Raw genomic sequence first — 5,752 nt, 5'->3', positions numbered from 1 at the left:
CACTGCCCACAGACGAGGCCCAGGGAGGGGGCCCACCATGGCAGCACAGCTGGCTTGGCATCAGGAGGTCACATCTGCCTGCAGAGCCGTTCATGCCTCAAACCAGTCGTGAGAGCAGCCAGGGACAGCACACCTTCCCTTCTCCATACCCATCTTGGGAAGTGGGGATGCTCTTGTCACCACGCAGCCCCAGGGTGGGAGGTTGCTGGAGTGGAGGGCTGGAGGTGGAGCTGGTCAGCAGGGTCCTGGCCTGGGTGGCACAGTCACCTTCTCCCCAGTGTCATCCCTGGGAGTGCCTCAGCATGTAAGAGAAGGGGGCAGAGCAAGCACAAGGGCAAGGGGAAGCCTTTGAGAGGGGAAGCTGGGACCATCAGCTCCATGAGCAACTGGAGACCAGTTGTGGGCTTGGGGCTGAGGGTTTTGTTGCAGGTCTCCAGCTCTTCTTCAGATGCTGGTACCCTGAATATTCCCAGGGAAAGGCAGAATCACACAGTCAGACAATCTCTGAATTATTTGGATTGGAAGGGACCTTTAAGCTCATCTACTTCAAATCCCCTGCCATGGGCAGGGACACCTTCCAGTAGAAAAAATCCAGATTGCTCCAAGCCCCATCCAACCTGGCCTTGAACAGATGCAGGGGGGCATCCACAACTTCTGTGGGCTTAGTTTTGGACTGCTGGTTAAGGCCTGCCTGTACTGGGTGGAAAGAACTCAACAAAGTGATGGAGATGGGATTTCACAAGCTGCCCAGAGCACAGGAACATCTCTGCAGTGTTCCCACTGCCTGTCCCTGCTGTGCTCCTGCTGCCAGTGTCCATGACCATGAATGGTCCTATACAGCCACACCTTCCCTCTTCTCATCATTACACTGCCCACAGCCATCCAAGTGCTCTCCCACAGATACCAAAGTTCTGTCAGTTTTTTGTTGGAGGTTTTGAGGCCGAAGGAGGAGATCCCAGTTGCCCAATAGTAGATTTGAGGAGACTTGAGCACAACTCTCCTGGCCCTGCTGCTCTGACCCCACTGGTGTCTTCTCCTCTCATCCCTGAGGTGCTGAGTGTACCTGCAGCCCTAACTGGGATGTTTTGCCTAGTTGCAGACTGGGGAGAGCAGCACTGCAGCTCCTCCCAGGGAGCTCAAGGAGCGGCAGTGCCTCAGGGCACTCGGTAAATGAATAAAAAAACAGTCAGAACTGATTAGGGAGCTCAGGTTTTGGCTCGGACTCTCTAGAGCCTCCAAGGCATTGCAGAGGCTCAGAACCTCATTACTTCTATAAAGTGGATTCAGTAATTAGCTCAGGTCAAAAGTTTACAGCTTGGAGGCTGCTGCTAGGGAATGGTTCCTCGTGGACATTAGAAGCCAAACTGCAGAAAGCAGGAATTGGCATCAAGGCAAAACACTTAATCAAGGGTCTTTGGGATGAGATTGTCTTGCTGTGTAGGCTGACTGGACAGTGATGTGCCCTCAGAAGGAGAGATACTACACTAGAGAAGCAGACAGGACATGGCCACGAATCCTTGTGAAGCTGGGAATTGCCTCCCTGGGTGTGTTCTGCATTAGCAAAGCCAAAATCCTGCCATGGCCAGAACAAGGCTTTCCAATCAGGCTGAAAAAAGCTGCTGCAGGCTCAGTCCTGCCCTGTTCCCTCCACACAGCCCAGCTGAAGAGACCTAAAGCAAGAATCCCAGTGGGACAGGGCTGGCATCAGTGTAAGTAGCCAATCATTGCTTAAATGTTTCTATGTTCCTGATTTCAAATATTGCCCAAAGCAACAATTCCACATCCTTGATTCATCGGACATACAAAAGACTTCCAGTGACTGACAATTTTTATTTTCCAATTTCATGTAATGTCCCCCACTAATATGTTATGAGACAGGAAAGCCCAGCACCATTTGCTGTTCAATCATTTTGGTTCTGTTTTAAATTATTCACCTGACTCACAGACAATTCATTTTCCTTGTAATGATCAGACCTCTGGGTCTCATCCCAGTCTTAGTGGCTTCTGCACCTCTGCTACATCCCATGGGTGTAGCAAGTCCAAATTGCCAGCAACCAGAGCTGGGCTCTGGCATGGAACTGGGGGATTTTCCATCCCAGCCTTTCCCAGGACTCCCACATCCTGTCCACCTGGAGACCAGGACCCAGGGACTGCCACAGTGCCCAGCAGGACACCCTGCCTGCTCTCCCCTCTTCTGACTGTGCCAGAGAGAAAGTGGGACGGGGAGGAGGGAAGGGAGGGGCTGAAGGATTAAACAAGACAGACCAGAAAGCTTTACATTTTTCCCCTAATACTCAGCTATTTAATGACTAGTTTGATGATAAGCATGAAATTAAATAGACAAAGAAAATTCTCTCATGTCTAAGAAGTCAGCAGATAATTAGGCTTTGATGGGGACATTCTGAGGCAGTTTCTACTTATTTTGTGAGGCGGATTTAATGCAGGGGCTGTCTCAGTTGTCCCTGCAGTCAAGCTCTGCTGATCTCTCCTGGCCAGAGCTCTGAGAGATGCTCATGCTGGCTGATGCCTCCTTACCCAGCAGGTGCTGATTCCCTGCTGATTCTTTAACAGGAAAAAGCTTTCTGCCCCTTTCAGTTTCCATTTCCCATGTTCATCCTATTTTAAACTCCACAGAGTTCACTTCACCCAGAGCAATAGTAGCAGAAACTGTACAAGGAATTTGGAATTCAGATTTGTCTTCTCTCCTTGTGAGGGTAAAAGCAGCAGCAGTGAGGAGCAGTCTTTCAGCAACTTTAAACCCAAATTCATTCTTTCTGTACCTATTCACAGATGGAAATCCTTCATTTCAAGTCCAAAAATTTTGAAATCCCGAAAATAATCAGCTCAAAGTTTCAGGCCCAAATCCATCAGCTCTGAGGACCCGAGGACCTAAAGAAGAAAACCATTGCACGTCAGGTAGTGGGAATGCACAGCACCCTGGTTCCTCCAGAGGCAGCCAGAACCTGAGCACTCCTAAGTGTCAGGGGGAAAAAAAATCCCTTTTCTCCCATGTAAGCACTCATAAGGATATATTATACTTTATTTTCAGGAAAATGCTGGTTTGTTATGGCAACACTTCAAGCTAAAATCACAAATGCAAACTGTCTCCAAAGTAGGAGCCATGAAGTCAGAGGTGACCAGGGCTTCCAGCAAAGTGAGGCTCATCAGGCGTCTGCCAGGAACAGCTCTCAAACCTTGAGGTAGGACAGAGGTGGTTAAAGGAGGGAGAACTGGAAAATAGGGGATAAAGGGAAGGAAGAAGAAAAGGTAAGAAATCCCTTTTGTGAAGCCAAAGGGAGTAGGGTGTCTTTACACATGGGATTTAAAAAACAAAGCAAGGCTGAGAGCATAAGAGAGTGAACCAGGGCTGCTGCTTCTGCACTGTAAACTTTGGGGTTGGAGAAAAGGAGGAGGAACCCAGCACTGACAGCCAAGGGTCATCTGAGAGTGTAGAGGGAACAAGCTGTAATAAAATCACTGTCCTCAGAGCAACATCTCCCCAGGATCTGAGAAGAAGTTCTTATCATTCCAGTTAAAATGTTGGAACTGGATCCAACTCAGTGTTACACTCTTAATTCTGACTGTCCACAAGGTTTCTTTGTTTTTACAGGTTAGAGATTAGCATGTATTTTAATTAAACTATGTTTCTCTTTTGACTGAAATACAACAATAATCACAATAACATTAATAGCAACAAATTGTTGTTGTTATTATTGTTGTTGCTATACCTCTCTTCAGGCCTAAAGTGAAGCCTCTGTTTTGTTGCCATATCCAATCCCATACAGTAAAAGGCTTTAATGGAGCCATAAGCCTAATCTTAAACGTTTAACTATGATGCTGAGACAGATCTTGAGCTTCTTGCTCAGTCTTTAGTGTGGCAAAGCTCTCCCTGAGCTCTCTGCAGCTTTGGCAGATCCTTTAGGATCTTTCTCATAAGCATTTTCCTTTTCTCTCCTTCTCACTGCCAGATGTAAAGCACCGTCCTGTGATGTGCTTACCATCCACCAAGTTAAATTTAAATGACAAATCTGATAGACCCCCCTGAAAAATCAAACTGACACTTCATGATTTCTGCTTTGATTATAATATATGATGGGAAAAATTCAAAATCTTTGAAAACCTGCCCCACAAAGGAAAGAAAACCCATTTAAAACCATTTCATACTAAGCCCTGATCTCAAATACATTTTGCTGTTTATTTTTGGAGGGAGAAGACCAGCAAACTTGACAGTGCCCACGAGGAATGTCCAGCTGCCAGCAAGCTGTTCACGGCTCTCAGGCTGCTGGTGATGGGAGGCAGAGGGAGCATCCACTCCTGGAATGCTGCTCCCCTGGGTTAGACAGGAGAGACACCCTGGGAGGCAGTGAGCCCTGTGCATGGCCTGCAGCTATCCAGAGACTCAAAGCTCAAACATCCCATGGAAAGGTTAGCTTTTAATGGATGGTAAATGTTTGGGGAGACCTTTGACCAGCGCTAATACTGCAGCTGACCGGGCAGGAGTGGGGAGTGACTGACCTGCATTAGGCTGGGCTGCTCACTTTAGTGAACAATAACTGTCAAACCTCTTGCTTACCCCCCCTCCCCGTCCCCTCCTGCCCTCAGGTGCTCCCTGGACAGGTATTGACAGAGAGAGCTGGCTTTGGGTCACCCTTGTTCTGTACAACCATCAAACCAGCTCAGAGCACCATGCTGAGTTGGAGAAGGTGCAGGAATACTTTCAGATGCTTCCAAAAATTCCTTTTAACTGATTTTTCAAGCATCCAAATTTGTTTCAGCCCTGGAATTGTCATCTGCTCTGGCAAAAGTAAGAAAGTAGTGAGTGTGGAGGACTTGGTTCCTGACTGGGTCTTTCTGAAGAAGGCATCAATGGAGACATTTTGCTTCCCGTGTCTCAGCATACGCCACTGGGCTCAAATTCCTGTGAGAATCTCACACTGTAGGGTGTTCAGCATTCCCTGAAAATATTCACAGTATTCTCTGCCAATATTCCCACAAGCATTTTTTTGTCAAACTGGAAACTCCTGGAGCCCCTAGTTAAGACATCGCTCACAGTAGCCCTCTTACGGTGCTCTCTTCACTACTTTTACACGTCAGACATTTCAATTTTTTCCTCTTTAAAAATGTAAACTCTTTCAAGACTTTCAGCTTGGAACAAAAAAAATCTGATTATTTTGCAAAGCCATTGATGCAAAATGAGTGTTTTTGTCCCCACTGCTGTGTGTTTTTGTCCCTTGTCCTGTGCACAGGGCAAGGAGGGCTCCAGTTGTGATCCTGTGGCTCTGAAGACTGACAGAACAGCAGATTCCATGGCTTTCTGCCCAGTCTTCCACGAGGAATTTTAGGGGAAAATATTTCACAGAAAGGGAGTTGTGAATGACTCGTTAGGAATGAGTGGGAAAGAAGGCAGTGTATTACATGATGATGTATCATGGAGGAAATGTGATTAAAATGAACGTGAAATAGCAGAAACAAGGCTTCAGGCCTTGGGCCAGTTCCTCAAGAGCCCCTCAAAGCAAATCCTGGATTTGTCCTCTCTCTGTTGTTACAGATCATTGAGTGGGTTCCTGATCCTATTGCAAATTTTCCATGATCCTATTACCTTGGGAATAGGAGAGAGACTCTGCGAGTCTTCTGAAGTGCCACTATGGGAGCAAAAAGAAGAGGTTGGACTAGGATCAGGGAATTCACCCAAAACTCCCAGCAACTACACAAGCTGTTGTTGAGTGTCTCTGGTTTGAGAACAAGGAATGAA

General features: G+C 47.1%; 1 long non-coding RNA gene across 1 annotated transcript; it reads left to right on the top strand.

Annotated features, from left to right (window-relative positions):
- Positions 1–509: 509 nt before the first annotated feature.
- Positions 510–5,090, top strand: LOC137486697 (uncharacterized). Its single transcript, XR_011005780.1, has 3 exons — positions 510–2,916; positions 3,050–3,200; positions 4,207–5,090. It is a non-coding gene; the product is annotated as an uncharacterized lncRNA (long non-coding RNA).
- Positions 5,091–5,752: the final 662 nt, after the last annotated feature.

This window comes from Anomalospiza imberbis, chromosome 22 (genome assembly GCF_031753505.1).
Source record: "Anomalospiza imberbis isolate Cuckoo-Finch-1a 21T00152 chromosome 22, ASM3175350v1, whole genome shotgun sequence".
Taxonomy (NCBI): domain Eukaryota; kingdom Metazoa; phylum Chordata; class Aves; order Passeriformes; family Viduidae; genus Anomalospiza; species Anomalospiza imberbis.
Note: the sequence above shows the minus strand (reverse complement) of the source record. Positions and strands in the feature narration are given on the sequence as shown.